At 38.4% G+C, this 18,205-nt stretch overlaps 1 protein-coding gene across 1 annotated transcript in view; it reads right to left on the reverse strand.

The window, feature by feature from the left end:
- The window catches only part of rspo1 (R-spondin 1), a 79,445-nt gene that overhangs the window by 44,186 nt on the left and 17,054 nt on the right, over window positions 1–18,205 (reverse strand). The window lies entirely within an intron of this gene.

Genomic DNA, 18,205 nt, shown 5'->3' on the forward strand with positions numbered 1-18,205 from the left:
TATTTCAGCCAGCAAGTCATACCACCAGCTCTGTATAAACAAGCCCCTTTCGTGACTGTGATGCAAGTCCTGCCCCTGTATTCAAGCAGGGCTTGCATCACAGTCATGAAAGGGGCTCTGTATAAACAAGCACACGCTACAGTTGTCCACGACTGCTATATAATAATCTTCAGATTTACTTTAAGTGTTATTAGTAGGTTACAGCAGTAAGCATCAGTTTGCTCAGTACATTATGGCCAATTCCCCCCACTGTACCGAAAATAATACCGAACCGTGACTTCAAAACCAAGGTACGTACCGAACCGTGGATTTTGTGTACCGTTACACCCCTAGTAGGTATAGTGTGATTTGTTTGTATTTTTGTACCTGCATTCTATTTTGTTTTTAAATGGAAAATAAGGTTTCGAAAAAAAGGTTTCAAAGGGTAGGCGATACTGCCACCTAGCAGGATGCGGCCGGTATTGCACTCTAGCAATCTCAGAGTGATTCCCTATGTTAACACTTTCAGAGCCCAAGCTTAATCTTGATTTACTGCTTGAATGCCCACCATCCACTTCAATGTTAGCGTTAATAACGTCTAATCTATGTTTTAAATTATGGCTATGTGTCTAATCTGCCCGTCGCTTATCAATGACTCGTTTTCCAGTCAACATTGTCGAAGCGGATTGTTTTTTTATCAGTTCATTTTCGTTTTATAGCATTTTGAAAAGCCCTCGATTTCAAGGAAAATATAAATATTCCATGATAATCGCCCTTTTCTGGAATATTCTAGAATACACAAAAACGTTGTAATTTTTCGGCCTATTTATGAATCGTTTTCAAATAAACGCTAGATTATCGATAGTATATGTGTACGTATGCACGCTATATAGGCGATCTGAAAAATAAATTCTCTGATTTCCTCAAAACGATCGCCCACACACACACACATAGGGAGAACGCTGAGATCTCAGCGAATACAACTCTGATTATCCCAAGACTTGTAAAATAGATTCCTTACCTCAGATCAGATGTTCTCCAAAAAGATCATTCCAATTCCTGATCGCCATTCCAAAAATCGATTGTTTTTATTTATCCAACGCTACATACTGTACATATGTATTCCACGCTGTTCTGAGGCTCCACAATGAATCCGATCGGCTCGTAAAATGTGGATTCCGGATTTTTCTTTTCTCATCCATTTTCATTGAGTCCATTCCAAAAGGGTGCATTACCATCTGGGAGATGATAGGGGGCGGTTTTTCCACATCTGAGCTCCTACAGGGGCTGCATACCAACGGGAGACTCGGTTGATGAAATATGAATTCAGATCGCTAATAAAAAAATAAAACGATAATTGTCGTTGTGGGCATTCAGGCATTGGGCTGATAAAACGTCTTATCACGTTTTGGGCATTGAAAGTGTTAACCACGAGGTCCGTGTGCCTGAAATGAATAAAGAAATGAATAAAAGAAATAACGATGAAAACCAGAGTATACTCAGGTTTTCGGGGGTCCTGGCGCTCAACGCATGGCGAGATAACCCGACTATCATCGGGTCTGGCACTGATTGAGTTAAGGGGATTGTGTAGTGTTTTCATTGATTAACCATCTTCATCAAAAGTGTGTGGGTCTATTCTTTTTCTCATTATACTATCCACTGAACTGTTTTATGTGTACAACCCCAATCTTTTGCAAATTGTATCAGCATCTTTAATATTGCAGGTTGGGAATCACAAGGTTTTTTATACACATTTGCTGCATATCATGGTATAAATGCACATAATAATGCACCAATATTTGACTCAGATGTTTAGGTACATGTGTAAATGTCAATTTCAGAGAGATTTTGTCTTCCCAACAAATGTAAATTTTTTATATATTTTTTGTAATTTCCATACATATACATTTATGGCCCCTGACAAAATTCGGCAGGATATCTTGCGGAGAACTTTTAACCCAATGTCCATGATGGTATTGTCTATGGAAAAATGCATTCAGAATGTAGTTCCCAGATGTGGGAACGCAAATAATTGTCTAGACACTTTTCAGGCTTCACCTTATGGCCTATTACGTCCTTGGCCTGCTGTCAGCCTCACATACACGCACGCACGCACGCAGGCACACACGCAGGCACACACGCAGGCACGCACACACACACACACACACACACACACACACACACACACACACACACACACACACACACACACACACACACACACACACACACACACGCGCGCGCACACACACACACACACACACGCAACCAAACCCTCCCAGGCTACCGCTTGGTGGAGATAAATATCTATCTAATAACAAATATCCTCTAAGATGGTCGATATTCTGGGACGAAATTGCTTCAAATGGGGTCTGTAGCCACTGGCCAGTAGGCCTGACACATTACTTCGGGGGTAACATTTGACAACCACTAACCACTGGTATAGAGAAAGTGATGAATGAGTAGACATACCAAGAGAAAAGGCTCAGTATTCTTGAACAGAACGTCAGTGCACTCATCTCATCAACCACCACACTGTATGTAACCTCCCCAGCATGGCAGTAGCATGCAGTCTCTTCTCCAGGTCTTCTAGTCTGCCAGTTTATGTCTGCAGGGAGTGGAGTTACGAAAGTGCATAATTTAATTACAACATGTTTAAAATGACAAAGTGTTATAATTACATCTTGTTTAGTAACTGCAGGTGCTATATAACAGGTAAGTAGTGGGTATAACGCAGGATATTAGCTTGGAATGGTTGGATTTCACCAGAAAACAGAGCAGAAATGAGCTAGTATCTGATCACAGGTTTCATTCTGTTGTTAGCTTGATCTTTGAAGGTTAGTCACTTTCCCAGTAATCTTGGCTGGGATCTCTAGCTTTCATGTGATATAAATATACATCAGGTGCTAGCTATAATTGGTTCAGTATTAATATAATGTTAATTTGTTTGTAATGTTAGCTAACTAGCTTTGCAGTCACCTAGGCTGCTAACGTGACATTAATCCTGAACATTGTATCTCACATTTACATAGTCCTTTAGCTGATTGTGAACAAGGCAGCAAGAGGGGTACATCTCTGGCAGCTAAGGGTCAGTGACATTGTTCGTCAAATAGTATCGAGCTTGAGTATTCCACTCTGAGTGCATAGTAGTATAGACATATTAGCATGATAGGTAGGTAGTATAAGTATATTATCGAATCGAACCGGGAACCTTCCGATTACCAGATGTCTGCTCCACCTCCTGAGGCCATGTCGTCGCCTTGTGCTACCTACTGTACACTCAGTATTATTTTCCTTTAACATATTGAATGAATATTGTTATATTATTGTTCCCTCCATATGTTTTTTGTCTCTTTTATTTTATAAATTAAAACCGAAAAGGAGTTGAAAAAAAGTTTAATAATTTAATTTCATAAAGGTATGGTTTCCTTACGCAGAAAAGATATAACCCTTAAAAGTTCAGATAAGCTTAGTTTTTGGTTATTTGGGATACTCTGTATACACCAAATTCAAAGATATTGTTTCAAACTATTTTGGTCACAGATTTGGTAAATTCTGTCTCTCTCGGGCAGAGCTGTTTAGCAGGCTGTGAAGTACAGGCATAGAGACAGCTCTAGGAGTGTGGTTTGATGTCACGTTGTTCAGGCTGGAGTATGTTCTGGCACTCTGAGGGGCAATATATGAACACTTACTGCATAGATATAGTAATGTACTGTAGCATAATGATAATGTAGCAAGGTTGTAGTTACCTATGACCTCTGACCCATCCAGATCCAATTTTAAAACGAGTATTGTCAGCTTTTGGTGAAATAGGGAGAGTGAGGTAGTTTATATTATTATTATTATTATTATTATTATTATTATTATTATTATTATTATTATTATTATTATTATTATTATTATTATTATTATTATTATTATTATTATATATATTTGTATAACATTTGTAACTCATTATCAACATTGTTTGTACTTGATTTGTTCATCATTAAATAATGTTGTTTAATGTGTAGTAGGGCTGTCCCCGACTAAGGATTTGGATGGTCGACTATGATTGGCCAAAAGTTGCCGTTAGTCGACTATTGGTAGACTAAAAAAAAATATATATATATATATATATATATATATATATATATATATATATATATATATATATATATATATATATATATATATATATATATATATATATATATATATATATATATATATATATATATATATATATATATATATATATATATTTTAAGTAAATTTAAATTTTATTTAATTTTTTTATCATTCCATTTGGGATGTGGGGGGTGCTTAATGTCTGAAGGAGTCGACTGAAGGCTTCTTGTCCTCTGCAAAAGCATGCAATTGGTCCACTGATGGATACATCTTGATATTTGTCAGTGTGTTCATTAGATGGGTGAAATCCTCTTTCAATGCCTCTGTGCATGTTTTCGTAGGCAGTTAGTCTCTGGTATGCGTGCCAATAGCGTTAGCCATGCTTCTAGGCCTCTTTTCTTTTGGAAAGAATGATAAAAAAGATATATATATAAATATTATTATTATTATTATTTTTTTTTTACTAATAGGTTGGCCAGTCGACTACGGCTCCTTTCGACCGATTAGTCGACTAATCGACTAATAGGGGTCAGCCCTAATGTGTAGTAACACATTTGTAGATGCTTTGAAAAATGGATATGAAAAAACAACTATACTGTACCTCCATTTATTTGCTCATGTTTAACAAATGATTTATAAATCATTTACAGATGCTATTGTGTGCCCTAATCTAAAGTGAAGCCTATTCATCATTAACAAATGTCTAATACAGTTAATTATTTGTTAATTATAGTTTGAACTGAACTGAACTGAACACTTTTTCATCATCTGTTACACACAAGTTGTAGACAGCTTTCGGATACACCCTTCTTTGTGACATCAAACAGTAACAGAATTACAGTAGCTGTCTACAACATTTGTAACAGGTGATGAAAAAGTCAACAAATAGTTAATGATGAATAGGCTTCACTTTAGATTAGGGCACACAATAGCATCTGCAAATGATTTATAGATGTTTTATGAATGTCTTAACAAATAATTTGTTAAACATGAAAAGACAAGACTGGTAATTGCTTCGTGTGTATTCATAAAAGTCCACAAATAAACAAACTATTAGACATTTGTTAATGATGAATAGGCTTCACTTTAGATTAGGGCACACAATAGCATCTGCAAATGATTTTTAGATGTTTTATGAATGTCTTAACAAATCATTTGTTGAACATGAACAAATAAATGGAGGTACAGTATAGTCGTTTTTTCATATCCATTTTTCAAAGCATCTACAAATATGTTACTACACATTAAACAACATTATTTAATGATGAACAAATCAAGTACAAACAATGTTGATAATGAGTTATAAATAATGTAGAACTAATTTGTAAATGTTATACAAATATAGTTATAAATGATTTAATAATAAATTACGAATGTATATAAATGGTTTGTTCATGATTAGTTCATTATCTACAAATACCTTATAAAGGTCTTATAACTGAGTGTTATTATAAAGTGTTACCGAATGATTTTCGTTTAAATGAGATTGGAGAACTGTGTGGAGTGAAATTGTACTTATAAATCAGTTGCCAGTATATGAGGACCTACTTAGACAGCTTAATGGGTAGTTTAGCAATACAGAAATCATATCTTCACAGAGAATCTATCCCACCACACTTATTAAATATTTTAGAAGGTGAAACCAGAATCCATCATTATTTTATATGACATGTTGTAACATTATTTTTTTTTTTCATTGCCTCATAGTCGATCACATTCAAACCCTGCAAACTCTGCGAACGATTTTACCACATCCCCTTTCCTGAGATAATGATGTTTGTTTTTTCAAATAAAGTTGAAATTTGTCAGGGTCATGAAGGATTACCTCGTCCCAAATAAAGTCACAGAGTGCCTTGCTACCTTGACGCACTGTACTACAAATTACGTAATCACGGTCATCAATATGACAGTAGGGCATTGGCGAAGAAGGATGGAAAGCGGCACTTCATTGAAATCTGCAATGGAAAACTATTACAAGTGTTACTAAAAATATAAAAATAGCAACATTGTGCAAATAACTTGGGGGGTGGGGGAGGAAATGCAATGTAAAAAAGAACGTAAAAAAAAAAAACTTAATATGCCCTCCCCTCTGTCTAATAATAAAACTCCTGGCCCTCCTCGGTCTTAGATGAAATGTAACCTTAACGGTTTACAGCCTTGTTGTTGTGGAGCACTCCTGCTATTAGTCTGCTGTTGCCCCCCTTCCTCATTCAACACTGCCTCGCTGCACCTACACGTGCAGTACAGGTGCTCCATGGGTCTTGACACTTTTGTGCTTGTTATTTATTACAGTGACACCGGGTTAGTGGTTCCCAAACCTTTTTCAGTCAGGCCCCCCTTGGGTAATTGGAAACATTTAGCCCCCTCCCGACGCATTTAGAAGTTTCTTTTTTTACAGAGCTTTGAAAAAGGCCAAATTTATTAGTGTAGTCAGGAAAGCGTTTCAAAAGATACCACGCCATCTGTTTTGTGTTTTTTTTCCTACTGCTCTATTTTCATCCGAACATTAAGCTTGAGGTTCTTCTTAGTGTTCTGATGTACATTGATTGGGTCTCGTAGTTAGACAACCGGTTACAATTTTATATATAAAAAAAAAATACGTTATTGCGCTTTTATTTGAATGGCAAAATCGCCCCGAGGAGAAGGAAATGGACCAGTAGACGTGAAGCCAAGGGAGACCTCACACTCCTACGCCCTGGACGACACTGTCAAACATCTCTGCCCAGAGAGGAAGTAAACTAACCGCTGCTACCTACTGTATACTCATATTATTTTCGCTTAACATATTGAATAAATAGTATTATATTATTGCCCCCCCCCCCCCCCGCCCAGTATTATATGTTTTGTCTCTTGTCCCCTATGAACAGATTTTTTTTTTATTTGGCATATTCACTATAGTCCATTTACTTTTATGATAACTACATCACTGCATAACTCATGAATGTTCAGATAAGCTTAATCTTTGGTTATTTGTGATACTCTACAGTATATACACGCAATTAAAAGTTATTGTTGCATTTTCTTTCAAACTAATTTGGTTGAGGATGTCCGAATTTGTTACAATTATAAGGCACTTAGAGCAGAGCTGCTCTGCAGGCTGTGATGTACACTCAGGCGTAGAGGCAGCTCTGCGTGTGGGGAGAGGTACAGGAAGGAGGCCTGATTACTTTTACCAACGGATTTCCAGTTCCGCGTAAATCCGTTGGTACAAAACTAGACGCGTACAGGAGAAGTGTATGCCTTGTCGTGCTTTCTTGTTTTTGGCTTTGTAACGTGAGCAATGTTAACGTGAGCTTTTTCTTTTAGTTCCTGACGGTGTCAAAAACCTTTCCATCATTCAGAACGCAGCGGCCCGCCTGATCTCAAACCTACCGAAGTCGGCCCATGTCACCCCACTTCTTAGGGACCTGCACTGGCTCCCCATTGCTGCACGAATCCGCTTCAAGGCCCTCAACCTAGCATACCGTGCGGCAAAGGGAACCGCTCCCGCCTACCTCCGGTCAATGGTCTCTAACTACACACCATCAAGACCCCTACGCTCTGCATCTTCTGGCCACCTCAGACCTACTCCTATCCGAGCTCCGGGAGGGTCATCAAAGAGAAGCCGCCTATTCTCAGTCCTTGCCCCACAATGGTGGAATGAACTACCAACCCCAGTTAGGACAGCCGAAACATGTCCAATCTTTCGCCGTCGACTAAAGACGCACTTCTTCAACCATTATCTGAATTAAAAAAAGAAAGAAATATCTAACCCTAACTAACCGTACTGTCATGCACTTGTCCTAATATACTAACCTACACTGTAGCACTCAACACTTTGATGAACATTGTTGCTCAGCTGATAGAGTTGTGCCCTTCCTGATGGCTTGTCGTACAGAACTTGTAAGTCGCTTTGGATAAAAGCGTCAGCTAAATGACTAAATGTAAATGTTTATTTTTTTTTCTCTCTCTGGTTGGATAGCTAAACTAACATAGCATCAGCTAGCTAGCTCGCTATCACAGGCAATGTAGCTGATTTTGTTTGACGGCAACCTAGCAACAGTGTTTGTTTACAGCTCTTGTGTGCAACACATTGCATTTAAATCTGAATTACATTTAGTTCCGCTTTGACATGTTGTGTTCCGCTGTTCAGGTCTCATAATTATGGCCAGACCTCTCTCCCCACTGTGTTAGCGCTGTGCCAGCATTCCACCAGACTAGTGGAACAAACATACAACTATATAATGGGACAATGTTTTTTTTCTCCCTCCCATCTCCCTTGTATTGCATTGTATTGTTTGAAACCTTCATTTAAACAGGCAGGTCAATAACAAATGTAGCCAATATGAAAAACATTTATATTGCATTTCAGCTCTATTGTGGACTGTTCTTTAAAAACATAGGGTATGATTGTTTTGACAGGTCTGAGCACATAATTTCAGCATTGTTAAATGTTCTACACATGGAAATAAGAAGGGGCCCATTTTGAATTGTACTCATTATTGTTTGGCAGAGTAGTTGAAGTAGGTCTTATTAGAGTAAATTAGAGATGTGGGGGGGAAAAAATACATCTTAAACCTGCACTATATGTAACGTTTTCATGGAAAAGAGAAAGAAACCCCTCCCATCAGCGATGCATGAAACCCAGTGGAATTGCCCATACAAGCCTTTCTGGTCGAAATCTTCTTTGCAAACAGGAGATACAGGATTTGCATATTAGAATTAAACGGCTACAGTCTTATTTCAAAAGCATGAATGTAAACGACACAAATTAAAGATATTATCTTGATTTCTTTCTTTTTTTTCCTCATCCAACTTGTTCGTCGTAGAAGTGACCACCTTCTTCTACGTTTACCTCTGAAATAACTTGGCCTGGACCGGTGAATGCCATAAAGGCAATGGATGAATGTGGGATCCTTCTGTACGTCTTTTGGGGGTTGGGAATATTTCTTATAAGAGAAACCCATTATGCAGTAGACATCATTTCATGTGCGGAACTAAAGAATGTCTACTAGGCAGCTGGGCTCTTGCCAAGGTCAGAAATGAGCTAACGTTGAATCCTCGCTGGGATCTTAATGTTCTAGCCTCTGCTCTCAATTGTTATTTTTAAACTCTTGACAGCTAAATTTGACAGTACTGATGTTAGTAACCCTAATGTAAGACAAATGTTGCTAACAAGACGTCCTGGGATGACTTGAATACACGCAGCTGACGGGATAATAGCTGCAGGTTAGCCACTAAGGGGCTAAAAAGGAAGACCAGTACACTCAATGCAATGTTTCAGCATAGCGACATTGAACGGCATTGCGATAATAACAGGAGTGACGGCAACACTGCCTGTAAGGAGTTGAACTTGAGGTTTTACTGTGATGAAAGTCTTTTCCAATAGAACTCCTGCTCAGCCCTATTTTAATTGCGCTCAGATCAACCTCTTATGCTACAAAGCGGACAGTCACAGTAGTGTTACGAGCTTCACAAGTGGACTGAATTCAGGTATTTCAGTCTAACTGGTGCATGTTCTATAGACATCTCGTGGGTGATGTATCGCCGACTGCACCCGTCTCTCTAGGATCTCCTGCAGCTATAGGAAAACGAATAGACTATTAGATCGCTCCTAGCCTCGTCTGTGGTTCAAGCAGGCTGTGTTTCCAGTGAACCAAGGTCTTCTGATATACTTTCTGTTTCTGATAAGTCCGGGCGTCAGTGCATTCCCTGCAACATCCGGTCATTTAGGGTTAGCAATTTGGCTTTTAAAAATTGAAACGTTAACAAAACATAAAGTCCTTTGGTGAAATGTAATTTCCCCATTAACCCCACGTGCAGGAGCAGGGGCAAAATTACATGTGAAAGGAAAACAGGAGGGGGGGGCTTCTATTACATGGTTACTTCAATGCTGAGCCTCTGAGTCAGGAAACAGCTGTCGATTACAAAGATATGATGCTCAGTAGGTATTTGGACAATTGCCTGTAGAAATTCCTGGAGGGGTCGTCTAAATATGAACGTATTGTGAAGTAGATTAGATAACAAAGGCTGTAAAATACAGGAGGGTCAAACAAGAGAGGAACATCTTTTTGAGAAGACTGCAAGGACAATACATGTATCTGTCACAACAGTAGTTCACTGGCTTTAAATATAGTTTTCTACTTTTAAGGAATGGTTCTGTGTAACGTTTGGGGTTTTGCTTTCATCTGGGAGCAAAAGCCCTAGTGTTACCCGATGGTAATTACCTGTCTATCTGCCCTGATTGCTCTAATTGGTACCTGGTGTGTATAGTTTAGTTGGCTTTATAGGTTCTTCCTGGTTACTAGTCAGATCGTCAGTCATTCACTGAACATTACCGTGAGTAGTACTTTGTATCCTTGTGAAAGCCTTATCGCTCCTTGCCACAGAGGATAACCTTGTTCGCTATTTGTCTGAGTCGCCATGTCATTGTGATTGCCGTTTTTGCATTCATTATTTAAAGTGTTTCTTACTGCGAGTATATGCAGCACCGTCGTGTGATGTGTTTATTATTTAGTGCGTTTTTGGAGACTTGCTTTCTCCCCTTTATTTTCCCCTTTATTGTGTAGTATTATAAGCATTTAGCATGTTTTGGAGACGTGCTCTCTCTCTCCTTTATTTTGATCTGCAAGTACTCGAATTAAAGGACATCTGTCTCTCGTCGTGTCTGTTCTACACTGAACCTGGGTCCAACACACCTATCCAAACTGTAACAGTTCTGATCTATAGTCTACACATTGGCCAATTCAATTTTGGTGTGTTTTAACACCAAAATTCATGCATGAATCTGCATGAATCTGCATTCCAAAGAATAATCAGGAATAATATAGCAGTGTGGCCATTCACACTGGGATGTTTGAGGTGGTGTATATACCATATATTTATTCCCACCGCATATACACATATCCTCACCTGTGTGTATTTACCTGCACATAGTCCTTTACTATATCTATATCTGTACATATCCTACTCTTACTAGTTACGCTGCTGGCCAGTAGTAGTCATACTGTCTCTATACAACTCTGTACATACATCTGATTAGCACTACACTCAGTAGTACTAATTTGTATATGTTGTATCAAGTTTAACCACCTGTATACATTGTATATTTCTGTTGCACTTTACTGCTACATTTGCACTCTGCTTGGATGGCAAACTTATTTTCAATGTACTGTACTTGTGCTGTATAATAATGACAATACATTTTAATTAATCTAATCTAATCTTTATGTGAATAAACTCATTTCAAAGTGTTGTTTTCATAACTGAATCCTTCAGATGAAGAACCATCACATTTTCAGATGAACAATATCTTGAAAGCAAATCATCTAATGATGGTAAGTGGGAGAGTAGTGTACATGTAAAGTGAAACAGTCGGAGAGTAGAGTACATAAAAGTGAAACAGTCGGAGAGTAGTGTACATAAAAGTGAAACAGTCGGAGAGTAGAGTACATGTAAAGTGAAACAGTCGGAGAGTAGAGTACATGTAAAGTGAAACAGTCGGAGAGTAGTGTACATAAAAGTGAAACAGTCGGAGAGTAGTGTACATAAAAGTGAAACAGTCGGAGAGTAGAGTACATGTAAAGTGAAACAGTCAGAGAGTAGTGTACATAAAAGTTAAACAGTCGGAGAGTAGAGTACATGTAAAGTGAAACAGTCAGAGAGTAGTGTACATGTAAAGTGAAACAGTCGGAGAGTAGTGTACATGTAAAGTGAAACAGTCGGAGAGTAGAGTACATGTAAAGTGAAACAGTCGGAGAGTAGAGTACATGTAAAGTGAAACAGTCGGAGAGTAGTGTACATAAAAGTGAAACAGTCGGAGAGTAGTGTACATGTAAAGTGAAACAGTCGGAGAGTAGTGTACATGTAAAGTGAAACAGTCGGAGAGTAGTGTACATAAAAGTGAAACAGTCGGAGAGTAGTGTACATAAAAGTGAAACAGTCGGAGAGTAGTGTACATAAAAGTGAAACAGTCGGAGAGTAGAGTACATGTAAAGTGAAACAGTCAGAGAGTAGTGTACATAAAAGTTAAACAGTCGGAGAGTAGAGTACATAAAAGTTAAACAGTCGGAGAGTAGAGTACATGTAAAGTGAAACAGTCGGAGAGTAGTGTACATGTAAAGTGAAACAGTCGGAGAGTAGTGTACATGTAAAGTGAAACACTCTGAGAGTAGAGTACATTTAAAGTGAAACACAAGGGAAACAGAGGTTGAGTGCTCTTTTATTCAGTTATAATAAAACAAAATAGATGCTTAAGATGTGAAAATCCGCCTAAAATATTTACCTAGGTAAATGGAATATTGCTCCAAGGACCATTTGCATTATATCTATGGACCTCAGGGAATGTATTCACAGTGTGAATATTGTGTCTATTACTAGGCTTGCTTAAATTGTGATGAAACAAAGGAGAATATGAATTATGATTTTTCTTTGCATCTTTGACAGTGAATAACACCATGATAATAATGACCAAACTTAAAAAACTGCCACTGATCTCATTCAGTACCCTCTTGAGATCATGTGTACAAAAAAATCTAAGGAAATTAATAAAGGGAAGATGATTAAACCGAAGGTTCTGTAGATACAGTACTGAATTCTCCCATCCGGACCAATGCAATTTGAAATATTAATATAGAATATGATGCTTATACATTACCTTATTATAGCCAATTCGCACATTTATATATATATATATACATATATTATCTTTCAAATGCCCGAGTTCAATTTGGATTTACTATCACCAGGCGTGCATAAGAACAGATAATGGGGGAGCTCCAGTAGCTCACCACGTACCGCGAGCGCTATTTCAGCGCCGTGGACAACCGTGCTCGTCACGGATCTGGGGCTTAGCGAGTTCGAATCCCGACTGCAGCCGTGCCTTTCCCAGAGTGTCTTCCCCCCCATCTGAACCCTTTCAGCCTGTTTCTGTCGGTCATCCTTGACCAGTATAAATGTGATAAACACATAAAAGAGCCAGGGGAATGGCCAAAGTAAAAAAAACAAAAAAAAAAACAGATAATGAAATCTACTGTAATCTAGTGTACTTTTTAATTTTCCCCACAGTGCAACCGTTTTGAAACTAATTTCAGATCTAATTGTTCCTACATGCTAACAATAGGGAGGAGAAACTAACTGCGTTTCAATATTTTTCAAAAACGTTACCTTTTGTGGCTTATTATCACGAATCATAACAGTTATTGATATGATTCATTCAGAATGCTGAACTTTGAACCCCCACAGTATCTGACAGGAAGTGTAGTTCGGAAAAATTCCAACGCTGGTCGACAGCTATGCATGTCCTCTACAGAATGGCCGCAAAAAGACTACAATTCCCATGGTTCAAAATTTTCATTTCCGTTTCCGTCTTGGAATAAACTTCAGAAAATCGAAAACTTAAAACTATCTAATGGCACTTTTAACTAGGGATGTCCGATATTATCGGCCTACCGATATTATTGGGCGATATCGGCATTAAAATGTGATATCGTAAAATATTTAAAAAAAAAACAATTTTTTATTTAATTTTTTTACATTTCTATAACCTTTATTTACCCAGGCAAGCAAGTAAGAACAAATTCTGATTTTATTTATTGTCAAAAGTATGCATAATGTTGTGTTAATTCCACAACAAGAGATATGTAATGTTAATTACCTGAAATTATTAAATTTTTTGGGGGGGGAAACCCTGCATATATCGGTATCGGTTGATATCGGTTGATATCGGTATCGGAAATTAAGAGTTGGACAATATCGGTATATCGGTATCGGTAAAAAAGCCAATTTCTAAACTAACGTATTGATGATAATATACATTCTACATGCTTTTGTGACATGTTAGTGATGTTAATACTTGAAAACGGTTGACAAAGAAATCGCAACTTATATGCAATATTAAAGAAAATATGGATTTATGACCAGATGTCATTTTTTGGGTCTGTTCTGACCCTGTGGGGTGGAACAGGTTAAGGTTCTTCATCTTTTTAAATTTTACTTTATTTTATCAGTATCCAGACCGTACCAGTGTTACAGGATGTCCTCTGGTAAAGGTAACTAGCTCATATTATGATATGGTGGGTTTACACACAATTAACCTCAGACGAGGCAAGTTTCATGCGTTTTGATGCTATTTTGACTGTATGTAATGCCACAATGCTGGAATACATTGGGCCTCATTCATGAAGCGATATAAGAACAGATTTTGTTCTTAACTAGCATTTCCTCTTATTTTGTTCTTACCTGGGATTCACTTTCAGCAATGTTTTCTTATTGTTGCTTTTCTCTCAGGCAAGACCAGATTCTAAGAATGGTCGAGAGCACTCTTACCCAGATAAGAAACTGTTAACCAGATGAGAAACATTTTAAAAAGCCTACCATTCCTAATAATAATAATACATCAGATTTATATAGCGCTTTTCCTAATGCTCAAAGACACTTTACAAAACAAACAATACAATACAATACAGTTTTGGTAATTACAATAAAAAAAGATGTATAAAAATGTGAGAGAGGAAGGAGTTCATGGGTTGAAAGCAAACCATTGGTCAATTGCCCCCAAATACTCCCAAATACAACTTTATAAACCCAGAACTTTTCAATAATAATAATTATTATTATAACTTATTGCGTGCAGTCTTCTTCTGAAATGGATTATATATTGCTGTTAGAACAGTTAGAATAGAACGCATATTTACAACATCTCCTCTCCTCTCCTCTCCTCTCCTCTCCTCTCCTCTCCTCTCCTCTCCTCTCCTCTCCTCTCCTCTCCTCTCCTCTCCTCTCCTCTCCTCTCCTCTCTTCTCTGCTCCTACAAGTTCTGAGCAAATTCTGGGTTTTAGCCACAAGGACCTTTCAGAGAGAGATGACAGGTGATAGATCCAGTATTTCCCAACCTACTGCGCGATTGGTTCTTGACAAGCATGCGTTCAGTATTGACAAAGCCTACTTTGCTGGAACGATTTATTTCGCACTATACAGTACGCGGTATACGTATAAGTACAAGTATAAGTCTTTATTTGTCATCAGATTAACACACACGATGAGCGACCCACAGGAACACACACATGCACTGAGTCGCGAGTCATGAGATGTGTGTGTGTGTGTGTGTCATTTTGAGATCAGTCGCAAATCGCTTCCTGTTGAATGGATCAGACAGCGATCAGATGCCGAAACTCGGCTGTTTTACACACACCTCATTCGCCTTATAAGGAGATGGCGTGCGTGTCTGTATGCAAATGTTTTGATCGTGAACGCGCATTTGAATTAAGAATGAGTAGGATTCAGCATGCAACAGACCTGGGTAAGAACAGATTTGGACGTTAAGAACGGCTTGATGAATGTGGCGGTGGCTTTTCTTATTGTTCTCTTAACAGACAGGTAAGCAAGAATATAAGAAAAATAATAAGAGAGTATTGTTGAATGAGGCCCATTATGTGCAAGTATCTCAAAAAGGTGAACTGCCACTTTAAGAGGTGTCTACATTTGATGTAATACAATAACAGACACATCTGATAGGTATTATGTGATGTAGCAACACGGTATTAAACAAAACAAATTGCACAAAGGAAACTGTATTTAATTCCCTCTTGTAGCAAAGATAAATAATGACTACAAGCTGCTGGCCTCTATAATTGCTACAGTATAATCAAAATCTATACCTGCCCTCAGAGGGCAACGACTGGAGACAACGGGTTTGACCAATCAACTGTAGGTGTAAATTATGAACTACTGTTGGCAGTCATGGTAGCCCTTGGTGTACTTAATGTGACATAATTCCAGTATAAGCACTGAGAAAATGTCTTGTTCACTCAGCTGTATATAATATGTTAAAGAACAAATAATGGACTATGGACTGGCATGAACCCTGTGCTTGCAAGCCAAAGAAAAAAGAAAACAGACATCCTCACAAAAAGCAGACAAACAATAATGCATTAGCAATGTTTTTGTTAGAATTTTCTTCCAATCCTGTTTTCTGCTCATCAGTAAGGGGAAACAGGCTGAGTTGCTGGAACTCCCAGACCAGAAACATGGTACCAACAGAACGAATTGGACCATGAGAGGTTCAAGCAATTGGTGACATCACACATGCAACACAGATTTCAGGGAAGTGCAGATAAGCTCTCCCTCTCCAGGGGGAGAATGTGGAAAAAGGCGCTCTGGTGATAGGTTCTGCACAAATATCAATCTGTATAGTCAAAGTTATGCCGCCAAGAAGAGTTAACCATATAAAAAACGTGTTTTTGAGTGGAGGGGAAGACCCCACTACATTTATCCCTTACCGCTTCCCCATTCCAATGCATGCTCGCTAGTGAAGGGGGCGCTTCTTATTTATTCACAAACATGAATACTTGTGACATTGATAGATAAAGATTATGGAGTGATACTTCAGTGGTAAGCCACAATTGGATTGGTCAGTGTATGAGGGACCCTAAGGAATTATTTGAGATGCATAGCAAATCTTTTCTATTTATTAACCCTCAGAGACCCACTGTGGTGTATGCGCCCTCGGCCGACAGTAATGTCTTTCAGAGGCCACAGCGTTGGATTTTATAAAGCTAGAGAGAAGATACTGGGATCATATGAAACTAGACAGCCTCAGGAATCCCTAGGTACTGTACCAACCATGTCATGCTAGCTCATCAAGGGACCACATTTTCAAAGGGGTTTCCCTAGAGGCCTTGAGCACTCACCTCAAGATATCAGAATGAAGATGGTTCTATGGGTCCCCACGAGTCTCCCCTTCACAGACATGCCTCATGCTAATCCCATGCAGTTTTTTTGCATGCAGTATAAATATGTTATTTTCACCTATTATACAAATGGTGTATTTGAATATTTCTGCATACTGGGGTATTTTACTTGACATCAGTGTATACAATTACCTATTGTGACCTGTAGGATAAGCACAGCCACTTTAAAACAACAAACTAGAGACCTAGGGCATTCAGAAGATGTATGGCCTTTCTATGTATATTGACAATAAGAGAGGGTTTCTGAGCAATTTCCAGAACAGAAGTGGCCCTTATACATTCTAGAGTTCCAAAATGTGAACAGATGTATCACTAGAAGAACACACGGTGCTGAGCTGCACCTCAAATGATTTCCGCTGATGTTCAACACTTCTATGCAGCATATACTGCTGACCTTTTATCTCCACCTAAACATCCCCTGTCCCCCCTAAAAAAGAATGGTCTCTGGTGGGTTAATATACAATAAACATTACTGTTCCAATAATGAAAATTCTGAGTGTATTGGACTTAGTGCTTGGGACATTATGTAATAGACTAATGTCAATTATTAATCAATTATGTCTCATAAGTTGCTGCAGCAAATTTTGGGTTGATACCATTAGATACACAGATATGGTGCAAACCCAAACAATTTTGATCGCTCGTGAATTGAAAACAAGACTAGTCGTGTCTAGTACAGCTGGACTAGGGATGGGCAAAACTCACAAAATTGCTATTTGATAGTCACTGGGAACTATTCGAACTCACTAAAACAAGTCACGCTCCTCATTAAAAAATCGACCCTAAACCCCGTCGCCATAGATAACTATCGTCCTATCACTCTTCTCTCTTTTATCTCTAAATTGCTTGAACGTGCCGTCTCCAACCTGCTCTCTGCTTATTTATTGCAGTATGACCTTTCAATGGACATGAATGAGTGGGGCTTCAAGAGCGGTCGCACTTAGCAAGAGCGGAAAGGTCTCTCTTCTTTCCTGATTCTGGGTAACTATCAATTCTCATGCCTTCTCATACCACTGCTGTGCTGATGACACTTAACTCTACTTCTCCTTTCCTCCCTCAGATACTCAAGTCTCTGAACGGATCTCTGCCTGTCTGTCCGACATTTCCCATAAAACTCCACGGCCCTCATTTATCAATAATGCGTAGAAAGTGTTCTACTTTTGTTCCTAAGCACGGAATTTAGAATGTCTCTACGCACAGAAGAATCTGGATTTATCACACGTGCGTACACGGGTCCTATGCACACTCTGTGTTGATAAATACCATTTGTTCTTACCGTCTATGCTCGTGCATGATTATCCATATATGGTAATGAAACACCCCCATGGGATGTGAAATAATGGACTAAGCGGAGCGAACTCTGAGAAGGTCTAACCAACTAATTTAAC

This window comes from Notolepis coatsorum, assembly GCF_963971535.1.
Source record: "Notolepis coatsorum genome assembly, chromosome: 19".
In the NCBI taxonomy this organism is placed as follows: Eukaryota; Metazoa; Chordata; class Actinopteri; order Aulopiformes; family Paralepididae; genus Notolepis; species Notolepis coatsorum.